We start from the raw sequence: 14,225 nt of genomic DNA on the forward strand, positions 1-14,225 counted from the left end.
GCAGGTGTAGAAGCACGGTGGCTAGGAAAAACTCCCTAGAAAGGCCAAAACCTAGGAATAAACCTAGAGAGGAACCAGGCTATGTGGGGTGGCCAGTCCTCTTCTGGCTGTGCCGGGTGGAGATTATAACAAAACATGGTCAAGATGTTCAAATATTCATAAATGACCAGCATGGTCGAATAATAATAAGGCACATCAACAATGTGGGACATTTTTTATTATTGACAATGCAAGAGATGGGAATGTTGTTCTGTTGTCATATAATTGCGACATTTAATATCAATATAGCATTATAAATAGTTTTCCAGATTGTATTTTGGAGATGATTTTTCACAATGCGAATATTGGGTGGTAACTGAGAGAACCTGTTTGGGTCCTGAGGCAAAACCAGTGGCTACTCTGATCTAGGCTACACTCCGACCATGGCTGATGGAAAAACAGCTCATGCCTGTGAAATAGAACAAGGCTACTCTGATGCGCTCCTCAGACTACAACAAAATCACCAACTCTGGCTTGAAGTTAGATTTGGTTTGATTCATTGAAAGGGACTGTAATTATGTTGATTCAATCCCAATGAACACAGTAGAGTGAAAATATTATCTGTTTTAAGCCAGGAAAGATAGTGTACATTTTAGTGAAGTTCAATCTTGTGTGTTTCTGCACGTAACTTCTCCAGGAGCTGCGTGGCCAGGCTGGCACGCAGCTTAGCGGGAACATTGACCAAGACACACTTTTAGCCACGCAAGGGCAACAAGTCATAAAACGTGTCCTAACCTTTCCACCCATATAACTGTCTCACAACACATTCCTCACATTATACACACATGGAGAAGCATCATTTGTGTGTTGAAGAGAATGACATGGAACACTTGTTATGGACTCAATGTTTACTGACAGAATGTCTCTACACCAACTATACTGGATGGTATTGAATACAAACCATGATAACCCTTCAACTCTGATTATGAATATGTACATATTTCAAATGTGTTAATACAATCTGAGTAATGGTCTGTAAACTGATCATTGTGGTTGTTAGATTCTGTACATTGGCTGACTTAAAGATGCAGTCCGGGATCTTGAGCACAACAAATATCTTAACATATTGTACAAATTGGATTTGTAACATACAGAGCCTTTGGAAAGTATTCCGACCCGTTGACATTTTCCACATTTTGTTACAGTGCAGCCTTGTTCTAAAATTGATTTAAAATAAAATACTCAGCAATCTACACACAATACCCCATAATGACAAAGCAAAAACTGTTTACAAATAACAAACAGAAATATTACATTTACATAAGTATTCAGACCCTTTACTCAGTACTTTGTTGAAGCACCTTTGGCAGCGATTACAGTCTCAAGTCTTCTTGGGTTTGATGCTACAAACTTTCTCCCATTCTTCTCTGCAGTTCCTCTCAAGCTCTGTTAGGTTGGATGGGGAGCGTTGCTACACAGGTCTCTCCAGAGATGTTGGATCTGGTTCAAGTCCGGGCCCTGGATGGACCACTCAAGGACATTCAGAGACTTGTTCCGAAGCCACTCCTGCCTTGTCTTGGCTGTGTGCTTAGTGTCATTTCCCTGTTGGAAGGTGAACCTTCACCCAAGTCTGAGGACCTGAGCGCTCTGAAGCAGGTTTTCATCAAGGATCTCTCTGTACTTTGCTCCGTTCATATTTTGCTTGATCCTGACTAGTCTCCCAGTCCCTGCCACTGATAAACATCCCCACAGCATAATGCTGCCACCATCATGCTTCACCGTAGGGATGGTGCCAGGTTTCCTCCCGACGTGACGCTTGGCATTCAGGCCAAAGAGTTGAATCTTGGTTTCATCAGACCAGAGAATCTTGCTTCTCATTGTCTGAGAGTCTTTAGGTGCCCTTTGACAAACTCCAAGCAGGCTGGCATTTGCCTTTTACTGAGACTTGCTTCCGTCTGGCCACACTACCATAAAGGCCTGATTGGTGGAGTGCTGCAGAGATGGTTGTCCTTCTGGAAGGTTCTCCCATCTCCACAGAGGAAATCTAGAGCTCTGTCAGAGTGACCATCGGGTTCTTGGTCACCTCCCTGACCAATACACTTCTCCCCCAATTTCTCAATTTGGCCGGGTCGCCAGCTCTAGGAAGAGTCTAGGTTGTTCCAAACTTCTTCCATTTAAGAATGATGGTGGCCACTGTGTTCTTGGGGACCTTCAATGCTGCATACATTTTTTGGTACCCTTCCCCAGCTCTGTGCCTCGCCACAATCCTGTCTCTGAGCTCTACGGACAATTCCTTCGACCTCATGGCTTGGTTTTCACTCTGACATGCACTGTGAACTGTGGGACCTTGAATTGACAGATGTGTGCCTTTCCAAATCATGTCCAGTCAATTAAATTTACCACAGGTGGACTCCATTCAAGTTGTAGAAACATCTCAAGGACGATCAATGGAAACAGGACGCACCTGAGCTCAATATCGAGTCTCATAGCAAAGTGTCTGAATATAAGGTATTTAAGTTGTATTTTTTATATATCTGCAAAGGTTTCTAAAAACCTGTTTTTGCTTTGTCATTATGGGGTATTGTGTGTAGATGGCTGAGGATTTGTATTTATTTGATCCATTTTAGAATAAGGCTGTACCGTAACAAAATGTGGAAAAAGTAATTTGGTCTGAATACTTTCAAAGGCAATGTATCGTACGAATTGCCCCAAAAGATGTTGTTGCAAGAGGTAACATATCATACAAAATGGATAACATAGTACACAATTGGATAACGTAGTACACAAGAAAATGTGTGCCGTTTTGCCTATGTGAGTACCACTCAAAACTACTGGCTGAAATTATACAGTTCCGTAACATCCCTTTTGGGCAAAACAATTAAATGATATGTTAAAACAATAAGTATATGTGTGTATATTGTATAACTGTGGTGTACACTGAAATACATTATCGTCTATAATTTCATTTAAAAAAGATGTGCATTGTTTTACAATGTTTTTTATTGACAGATCCACTGGTCCGTCCCCATGATCAAGTGTAGAAAATATTTCCTGTCTAATTTCCTGAGGAAAATAAATGTCTTGTCAACCTAGCCAGCACTTTATTAAAAAGACCACATTTCATGTTTACAAATTCCAGAAGAATACGATTTCTCTTTGATTCCTATATTTTTGAGAACCCTTGATTACAGAGTTAGAGTTAGCGAGGTAATGTTAATAGTATGAAAACCTGTTTCCTGGTGGTATTTCCAGTGTAAACTCTTAGAGCAGATCCCAGCCACAGACTAAACACACTAAGGGAATTTACCATGATGGTCTGGCTTTACACACTCTGGTTTGTCTTTCTCCCTGTACTATCTGGGTCAATCCACAAAAGTATTCCCTTTTGCATCCCTTTGACATTTTAAGTAGAAATTGTGCACCAATTTAGAATTTTAAAAGCAAGTTATATTAAATGAAGTACCCTTTAATATAGACCACATGTCAACTGAAATAAATCTGTTTTTTTAGTTTGCTAAAGTGACAAAATGCTGAATTCTGGCATGTTCCTCTGTGGAGTTGAATATTGTAACCCGCTTAACCCCAAAGTTCCTCCACGTTTTCACCATCATTGAAAAGCTCGCATTCACGTGAAATCGGAGTTATCGGAAAATCCTAGTTCCGCCTGAAAAAATATAGTTGCCGAGTTGTGACGTTTCACCACTTACCTTTTCAACCAAAAGATTGCAACCTTAAAAATATGGATCATTTAGCTAATTTGACCATATCATCAATGTTAACCTTTCTGATCTCCCCATCCCGGATCCGGGATCGTGAATACAGACTCAAGCTCATTACCATAACGCAACGTTAACTATTCATGAAAATCGCAAATGAAATGAAATAAATATGCTAGCTCTCAAGCTTAGCCTTTTGTTAACAACACTGTCATCTCAGATTTTCAAAATATGCTTCTCAACCATTGCAAAACAAGCATTTGTGTAACAGTATTGATGGCTAACGTAGCATTTAGCATTAGCATTCAGCTGGCAACATTTACACAAAAAAACAGAAAAGCATTCAAATAAAATCATTTACCTTTGAAGAACTTCAGATGTTTTCAATGAGGAGACTCTCAGATAGCAAATGTTCAGTTTTTCCTGAAAGATTATTTGTTTAGGACAAATCGCTCCGTTTTCTGCGTCACGTTTAGCTATGAAAAAACCCCTGTATCCAGGATTGTGTAAATCTATCAGCAAGCTCATTAGCATAACACAACGTTAACTATTTATGAAAATCGCAAATGAAATGAAATAAATATGCCATCTCTCAAGCTTAGCCTTTTGTAAACAACACTGTCATCTCAGATTTTCAAAATATGCTTCTCAACCATAGTAGTAGGCTCATTCGTTGCGCAATCACAGCCATATAAGGAGAGAATGGAAAACAGAGCTTCAGAAATTCTGCTAATTCCTGGGTGATGCATCATCTTGGTTTCGCCTGTAGAGTTCTGGGGCACTTACAGACAAAATCTTTGCAGATTCTGAAACTTCAGAGTGTTTTCTTTCCAAAACTGTCAAGAATATGCATAGTCGAGCATCTTTTCGTGACAAAATATCGCGCTTAAAACGGGAACGTTTTTTATCCAAAAATGAAATAGCGCCCCTAGAGCTCTAACAGGTTAAGCAAGCTAGCTAACCTTATAATTAATAACAGTATCAAGCTAGCTAACCTTATAATTAATAACAGTATCAAGCTAGCTAACCTTATAATTAATAACAGTATCAAGCTAGCTAAAGTCATATTGGTTGAAGAATTTGTTCTGACAAAAAAGCACATGAATGAAACAAAGTTGACATCACAACTAGGAAATAGGAAGTTCTGACGAGCATGTGAATGCGGCCCTAGTTATTTTGTTGTTTTGAAGAAGTCATTTCTGGAGATTATTTATTTCATGTGATTAGCAATTCATTTTTAAGGGTATTTTTTAAAAAAAGCTTCCATTCCTCCTTTCAGAAGGGGATTTATGGCTGATTTAATATTGAAATCGTCAACCCTGTTACGGTCAACCCTGTTACGGTCAACCCTGTTACGGTCAACCCTGTTACCTTATTTTGCACTTAATAGGTACATACTATTGTATTTTTTTTCATTGAAACTCTTGTGATGGAAAACATATTTTTTATTAAGTTGAACATGTGCTCCTTATGACAGAATGTTAAAATGATGTGAGTACACTACCCAAAAGGGACTCATTTCGTGGAACGACCAATCTGTGTCCCAAAATACCTCACTATTAGGAGCACCCATGGAGAAAAGAAGTGGATAGGTTCTCACTACATAGCTGTGGGCATCCCAATATAATGTACTATACACTCAGTGGACAGTTTATTATGTGCACTACCCTGTTCACAAAAATGTTTTGCCCTCCTACAGACAGTTGAGTCATGTGGCTGTGGCTTGCTATATAAAGCAGACATCAAGGCATTCAGTTACTGTTTGATTGAATGTTAAAATGGGCAAAACGAGTGACCTATGCAACTTTGAGCATGGTATGATCGTCGGTGCCAGGTGCGCCGGTTCCAGTATCTCAGAAACGGCCAGCTTCCTGGGCTTTTCCTACAGAGAATAGGGTGACAAACAAACGTTTCTAATTTTGCCAGAAAGTAATTTTCATTTCAAGTTAAAGTGTACTGTTAGCGAGCTAGCTAACATTAACTGGCTGGCTAGCTAGCTAATGTTATGTGTATGATCTGTGTAGTGATATTATTTGCATTTCAGAGCCATTTGCATTGCTAGTTATAGCCTAATGTTAGCTACGTGCAGATTCATTCAGGGTAGTAACGTTATGAGTTGGGATTAGGGTTCATTCTTTAGCTAGCTAGCTACATGTCTAAACAAAAGACTCCACTATGCAAGTAACTATTTCAATAGAATGTTTTTGATGTCACAGCGACAACTGTCGATAGACGTAGCTGGTAAATTCGCTCTGGCTAACTACTCCGATTTCAGAACACTCTCATCTGAGTGTGCTAGAGAGCAGAATATCTGACAAAATGTACAAACGCTCAACACCCTTTGAATATGGCCGGTGTCAGTAAACTTGGCCAAAAAAGCGTACTCACATTTTTTGCAGCAGCACAGTTGCAGTCACCAACGCTCTGGATAACATAAAAACAGCCTAACCAGCTCTGCTAGGGTGAGTAAAATGGTCAGAGTGAGCTGTTCTCTCATTTGTGTCTGGAAGTAGCTAGTCAATGTTAGCCAGTTAGCATGGGTGCTTGACTGCTGATGTTAGGTCAGAACAGTCAAATCAACCCTACTCCTCCGAGATCAAAACGCTCTGAATTTACGAACAGACAATCTGAAAATGCTCTGAGTTTACGAACGCCCAGAGCACACTCTGGCACTCCAGATTCAAATTACAAACACACCCGTACTATAAAACCGCCTTTAGTCTTGACATCTTTGGTTGTTTAGTACATAGCCTCACATGTGAATTCTTAAAGAGATTGGTGGGGCTGAAGCTTAAGAGGGTGTGAACGATCCTGAATGTGTGTAGACAAAGAAGAGTTCTCCTGTAGGTACAGTAGCAAAATTTTTAAGTGCCATTTTTTCTAAATCGAGGTTACAAGTTTATCAACTTTCAAAGCAGAATTACTTTCCCATTGTTCCTCAAATGTAGTGTATGATATACCATTTTCTGGCTCCTAGTCTCTACTTTTATCCAATGTAAAAAACACAATTTCTAATTTTGCTACATAAGCGAATTGAGCCGGTCGGTCACATATTGGGAATACAGTGTAATTTGGGATGCATCCCCTGACGGTATCAGTCAGGTGTGTTGATGTTTTTGTGTAGCTCTTCGAGGCTGGAGGATGATTCTGATGCCTGTCTGTCTGTCTGACTGTTTGTATGTCTATCTGGTGTTGGTGTGGGCTGGACTCCTGTTCCTGCTGAACTGAGCCAGTCATCCAGTAGTACTGTTATCAGCTCAGTAGGCACAGGAGGCACAGTCCTCTATAGTGCTCTCTTCCTCTTTCTCCTTCTTCCTTCTTCTTCCCCTTCTCCTTCTTCTCAATATTTTGTCATGAAATGTTGTCTTTCTTGCTGAGACGCACCTGCATCTCTGGGAGGCAAGTCTCTTTCACGCTGTTCGAAATATGAATTGAGAACCTATCATCAACAACAATGCAACAGTACTGTATGTCTCACTGAAAGTGGTTAAGTAAGAACAGAAAGTCTAACATAACATGGCTCTGATTTCTCTCAGTTCCATTCATGCATTCAGCTCCATATTAACAACACCAATAACAAGTCAGAGGTGCTGGAGTCTGGCTGGGGAAAGAGTTAGACAGTCCCACACCAGGAATATGGCACCTCACAATAGGCTTATAATAAGATAACAAAGTGAGGTTAACCTAGGATATTAAAGTGAGCAAAGTTAGTTTGACTTCTGGCAATAGAGTGAAAAAAGTTGGGTTTCTCCTTTCTATAAGGTTTTCATTGTGCTTTGATGTGCCCCACTTCCCTCCCATTAGGCTGTAATAAATCAAGCTTAAGATATTGTCACCGATGGTAATTCCTCTCTTTTACAGGCCTTTGATAGTCATTACTCTTTTAACAGGCCCTAAATATAGTCCTTTCCAGGCAGACTCCACATGGCCTTCATTTCTAATTCACACATCTGTCCTCGCTTACAACCGCCATTTTGTTTCAGGAAGAAAAGACGACAGCTCTCCACCTACCTCTTCCCGTCCTTCCACTGACCGCACCACCACCACATTTGCCTTTCCAGCTCAGTGCGTTCACTCTGATCCATTGGTTGGGATTCAATCAAAAACACGTTATAGAGCAGCACACTGCATTTGCGAAAATCTGGCTATTAAAGGCAATTTCCCAGATATTCTGTGGATTTTGGCGCAAGCATAGTTACCTTTAAAAGTCAAGTGCAATGCTCTTTACGACAACACGACTCTGATTGAATCCCGGGCCATTGATTAGGCTAGTTACTGTCTGAGCTCAATAGTTCAACATCGACAGTTTTCGTTTGTGTACAATGCTCTGTACCGGATCGCACACTCAAATAAGAGATGGCATTGTGCAATCAGGTAGTAGTAATGGCAAAGATCGACCATAGATATTGCTTTAACGAATAGGACTTGAACATATTTGTTAGCCGGGATGGAAATTAAGCTAGCCAGAGGCTAGTACTTAAAGGCAGTAGAAAATATGCCCAACTAGCCCGCTGACTAGTGGAATGTCTTTTCAAATATCGCAGAGCACAGACTTTGGACCCGGGCTAGCAGAAATTGTGTTCTACTATCCCTGTGGGCCAGTGCCCAAAATCTTTAAAGGTGTACTTTGTGGTACCCACAAATTCATTTGACTCTGGGGAAGTAGATAAAGGACCTCATTGCCAAAATCCTATAGTATCAATTTGAATCCCATCCCTATTTGTTAGTGCTGCTGATTAAATCTTTTTCTAGTTCAAAAAATAGAGGACAAGGAAGAGGAGGAGGAAGATGAGGATAAGGAAGTGGAGGAGGAGGAAGATGGTCCTCCCGGGTCCATGTCATAGTGGCTCACTGAGCAGCAGCATTAGCAGAGCCCGTCTCCTAATTTCTCATTAACACTGTCTCCTGTGTCCCCAGCCCTCCCTATCCCTATCTCCATCAGTCTGCCCAGAGAGAGAGAGAGAGAGATCATAGAGACACGGGAGGAGAAAGAGAATAGAGAAAGAGAGGTGTGGTGAGAGAGAAGAGAGAGGGAGAAACAGAGAATGGGCAGGAGAGCATAACGCAAGGCTCATTAGTAATTGTGCAGCACATCAAACTTATGAAGGAGACTCCAAGTTCGAATTCCCATGGAGCATGCACACACACACACACACACACACACACACACACATACACACACACACACACACACACATACGTCTAAATTCCTACTGTACATCTCCACTCCAGTGTAGGTAGGGTCTCTTCAGACATGCAGAGACAGGAGAGAGGAATTTATCTTGCATGCGAAGCTGTTCATATGGTTTAGACGTGTGGGGGGGAGGGAAATGGTGTCAGCGCATCCTCTCATTCCACCTCTCTCTCCCTTTATCTCTTTGTCTGGTTCTAGCTGTCATGCTCTCCTCAGGTGCAGAACTTAGCCACTGTGAACAAAGAGGAGATCAATCACTGTTCACCAATCAGCTAAGCTCTGTACCTGGTGGGAGAGAGGTCACTGCCTGTCTGGCAGATAGATACACACACCAGATTAAAAAGATTGCTAGCCAAAACGGTATTGTGTTTAGCCCTCGGCATAAGAAGACTAGACCTTGTCAATGGTGATTTTGAAAAGGCAAACTGTAGTAAATGTTTCAATAGTAATTTAAAAGTGTTTATGTAGGAAATTAAGAAGGATCAGGCGCAATTCCGCAGTGACACAATACTACACACACAAATGGCAGTAGTAATTCAATAGGGATTGAGTAGGCATACAGCAGTAGTATGTAGTAATTCAATAGGGATTGAGTAGGCATACAGCAGTAGTACATAGTAATTCAATAGGGATTGAGTAGGCATACAGCAGTAGTATGTAGTAATTCAATAGGGATTGAGTAGGCATACAGCAGTAGTACGTAGTAATTCAATAGTGAACGTGTTTGAATTGTGTAGGTTTTAAGTAGTAGATACCTAAAAGCTCATCATTAAGGGAGAATTATGTAGTGATATGAGTAGGAAATAGTAGTGAAACATCCCAATTTCTCCCTCATTACTACTTAAATTACTACGTAAATCAATACTGGTTTACTACACATCTCAATAGCAATCAAGTAGTAAAACCAGTAGGTTTTGTGTAGATCTTGTGTAGTGATGGGGAGTAATTCAGTAGTACAGTACATTTTCATGAAGGTGGGCTGAACATAGACCGCCACATAGAGACATGTGCTCAAAAAGTTTCCACCCCTGCCCCTCTCCCCTGTGTGGGGCCTCTGATCCTCGTCATGCACACCACACACCCTCCCAGATCATCATGTCTTATTTGACTTTATTATTGTGGGCGGCTGAGTGGTGGAGCCTCTAGTTGTCATGGCAACCGGCAGGGTCTGGTCTGGGTGGTAATCCCTGGCAATGTGATTTTATCTTAAGGCACAAATCAGCACGCCAGGAACCCTCCCAGAGCAGACATGAAAGACCAGGAGACTCTCTTTTCCTCTCTTCTCTTTCTCTCCCTCTTTTTTTCTTTTCCTCTTTCTCTCTCTTATTCTCTCTCTCTCTTTTCCTCTCTATCCCTAACTCAGCGTACCAGGAATCCTGACATTAAAGGCGATACATGAAAGGCCAAACCTGTGGATCTCTCTCTCCCTCTCTATCTTTCTCTCCCACTTTCTCTCCCCCTCTCCTCCTCTCCTCCTCTCCCATTTGCTATGCTCCACCACACCGATGATATGCCCCTCATTAAGTGGATCAGGAGGGATTCCACAGGCATGTACAGGGGGAAGAAAAGAGACAGAGAGGGAGGGGAGGGGAGGAAAGAGGGGGTGAGTTCATCTCTACCCCCATGTTTTAAAAACAAAGTGGAGGAAAAGTTATCTTGGACTGGCAGTCTGACAGACAGGCAGACAGACAGACAAGCATACAGGCAGACAGGCATGTTATTGTAGCCCTAGTCTCTTCCTTCTTCTTTGGTGTAGTGTGTTTCCTTTTAGTCAGAGACATGAACAAGTCAATACAAAGAAATGGATTAAGTCAAAACGAATGGTTCTGTGACCCCAGGTTTGGAGTTTGTGAGAACTGCAGCAGACTCTATTCTATTCTACTATATTCTATTCTAGGCCTGTACTGAAGCTGGAATTATATGTGGATTCGTACTGAGGAAAGTGAGTGATGATGGCCAGACAGTAGTGGACAGAGACAGAGCCACAGTGACAGGAAGGGCCAACGGCTTGTGGCCCCAGATGAGTGTGCGTGTAAAGTGATTTATCTGAGTAGAGACAGACAGAGCACTCGCCTGGAAAACCTTTCTCCACCCCTCTGCACACACAACGCTGCCCTGTGTGTGTGTGTGTGTGTGTGTGTGTGTGTGTGTGTGTGTGTGTGTGTGTGTGTGTGTGTGTGTGTGTGTGTGTGTGTGTGTGTGTGTGTGTGTGTGTGTGTGTGTGTGTGTGTGTGTGTGTGTGAGTGTGTGTGTGGATGAAAGCACCCTTCTCGTCTTGCTTGGCCACCGCCTGATGAAGGATGTATCTGTATGTCTCTGCATCATCTGGACAAGTACTTAGCAGCACCTCCGGTTATAAGACCATAATGTGTCCCAAATGGTAACAGCCATACGACATATTTAACCACAGATGTAGAGATAGATCTGACAGACATGAATATAGATATCCAGTTGACTAACTGATATTGTAGTGAACACAAATATAAACACAACATGTAAAGTGTTGGTCCCATGTTTCATGTGCTGAAATGATCCCAGAATTGTTCTATACGCACAAAAAGCATATTTCTCTCAAATTTTGCGTACACATTTGTTTATATCCCTGTTAGTGAGCATGTCTCCTTTGCCAATATAATCCATCTACCTGGCAGATGTGGCATATCAAGAAGATGATTAAACAGCATAATCATTACACAGGTGCACCTTGTGCTGGGGACAAGAAAAGGCCACTCTAAAATGTCCCGTCTTGTTACACATCACAATGCCACAGATGTCTCAAGTTTGGAAAGTTGTGCTGACTGAAACTGTGGGTTTTCATAACCGAAGAATTGCTGCACAAACTGTCAGAAACCGTCTCAGGGAAGCTCATCTGCATGCTCATCATCCTCACCAGGGTCTTGACCTGACTGCAATTCAGCGTCGTAACCAACTTCAGTGGGCAAATGCTCAGCTTCGATGGCCAATCCCAGTTTCAACTGTACCGGGCAGATGGCAGACATCGTGTAAGGCATCATGTGAGCGATGTCAACATTGTGAACAGAGTGCCCCATGGTGGCGGTGGGGTTATGGTATGGGCAGGCATAAGCTAGACAATGAACACAATTGCATTTTATCGATGGCAATTTGAATGCACAGAGATACCGTGACAAGATCCTGAGGCCCATTGTTGTGTCATTCATCCACCGCTATCACCTCATGTTTCAGCATAATAATGCATGGCCCCATGTCGCAAGGATCTCTAAGCAATTCCTGGAAGCTGAAAATGTCCCAGTTCATCCATGGCCTGCATACTCACCAGACATGTTACCCATTGAGCAAGTTTGGGATGCTCTGGATTGACGTGTATGACAGCGTGTTCCAGTTCCAGCCATTAATCAGTACCTTCTCACAATCACTGAAGAGGAGTGGGACAACATTCCACAGGCCACAATAAACAGCCTGATGAACTCTATGTGAAAGAGATGTGTCACGCTGCATGAGGCAAAGGGTGGTCACACCAGATTCTGACTGGTTTTTGATCCACGCCCCTACCTTTAAAAAAATAAAAGGCATCTGTGACCAATAGATGCATATCTGTATTCACAGTCATGTGAAATCCATAGATTAAAGCTTATTGCATTTGTTTTAATTGACTGATTTCCTTATATGAACTGTAACTCAGTAAAATCTTGAAATTGTTGAATGTCGTGTTTATATTTTTGTTCAGTGTGTATGCAATGGCTAGGGTTTGACATGACTGTGGGTATTACACCATGCAGAACATGTAGATATCCAGAACAAGAACAGTGAATAAACCTCAGTCTCACACCAAAATGAGACGTTCATCCATATTTCTCAAAAAGTTCATTTCGAAGTTGTTCCAAAGGTCAAATCTACAAGTGTGGAAGGTTAAGTTTAGGCATTAACTCAGATTTTTTAATGTTAGGGCTAAGTTAAAAATTAAGCATTAACTCTGACATCTTAAGGTTAAGCATAAACTTAGAATGGTTAAGGTAAGGGTTAAGGTTTTGGATATGCTTAAAACAAAAATCTCAAAAACAACTTTCTATCGCTGGTGTCATGACGTTGCCCTCTTTGGGTACAGCAAGCACCATCCCCAACCAGACTGCTGTGGTCAGAGTGAGGTCGTAAATTCCTAGGGAAGACCCTGCCTCATGGCCACACAGTATAGAGATAGAGAACAAAGGAATTTCTTCCACCTCACCTAACTTGAGGTCCGAACAACATTTATGTTCTGGAGAAGGTATAAAATATCGGTGAAGAATCCAGCTACAAACTGGTCCGTTTGTTACAACTTGGGGAAGCTCATGGGAGAAGCTTGTGTGGCCACATTACCTTAACAATGTTTATATAATAGCCTCAGATATGAGGTTTACATCTAATTGTTGTATAAGGTGAATGAGTGAGGATGAAACTGTTTGTAAAATTGTGTAATGTGATTTTTGGACTGTTTAATGAAGGACACTCCAGTTCCCTTTTGAGTTTAACTAAATCAGAGGACGGCCCATGAGCCCAGTTAGGGTCAGGCATCCTGGGACAGCCCCTTTTCTGCTATTCCGAATAAAACCCAACTTTGAGAAATTCTCAGTAGACCATGTTTCTCTCAATCACGGGAGGACAAAGGTTGCAGACCATTGCTGAATCTTTTAACCATACCACGTGGTTAAACTCTTAGACTATTGATACCGACAGAATAAGAACAAGTCTTTGATATTAATTACTAATCTGCAGCTAGGAATTCGGTATCATTGAACGCGAAGAATGACAACCGCCGAAACATTCATTCTATAACCAAACAAATGAATGTCACTCTGAACGATTCATCCAAACCACAGAGAGAGAGAGAGAGAAAGAGAGAGAGGACGAAAACTCCAACAGAAACTAACTTTTCAACAGCGATCAAGACGACAATATATATATTGTTTGCAATTGTTCCCAAATGAGTGAGCGTTCATGTGCAAAGGATTAGCATTTAAATTGTTATAATTATTAACTCTGTAGTGACTTCTTAGTCGACCCCCACTTCCCTTTTGTCTAACAAGCCGCCATGCTGGTTTAGCCCACTAGGGCACATTCTCCTATCATTTCTTGTAACCATATTTACTGTGTTTGTGTGTGCACTTCTGTGATTGTTTAGTTAGTTAATAAATAAATGATTTAAGACAATTGATGTATGGATGACTCACAGTGAAGACTGGGTTCGTGCAGACGTTTGGAATGAGACTAATGTGAGGTAAAATAAATAATTCATTAATCAGAAGACTATTGATCAGATATTAAACTATCTGAAAGGTTATATTGGGAAATTATAACTTTGTAATCTGAATATTTTCCTT

The 14,225-nt window shown here is 41.3% G+C and overlaps 1 long non-coding RNA gene across 1 annotated transcript; it reads left to right on the forward strand.

The window, feature by feature from the left end:
* The first annotated feature begins 2,617 nt into the window (after nt 1-2,617).
* On the forward strand, nt 2,618-6,061 carry LOC118937380. Its single transcript, XR_005034727.1, has 2 exons — nt 2,618-3,753; nt 4,639-6,061. It is a non-coding gene; the product is annotated as an uncharacterized LOC118937380 (long non-coding RNA).
* Nucleotides 6,062-14,225: the final 8,164 nt, after the last annotated feature.

This window comes from Oncorhynchus mykiss, chromosome 11, assembly GCF_013265735.2.
Source record: "Oncorhynchus mykiss isolate Arlee chromosome 11, USDA_OmykA_1.1, whole genome shotgun sequence".
In the NCBI taxonomy this organism is placed as follows: domain Eukaryota; kingdom Metazoa; phylum Chordata; class Actinopteri; order Salmoniformes; family Salmonidae; genus Oncorhynchus; species Oncorhynchus mykiss.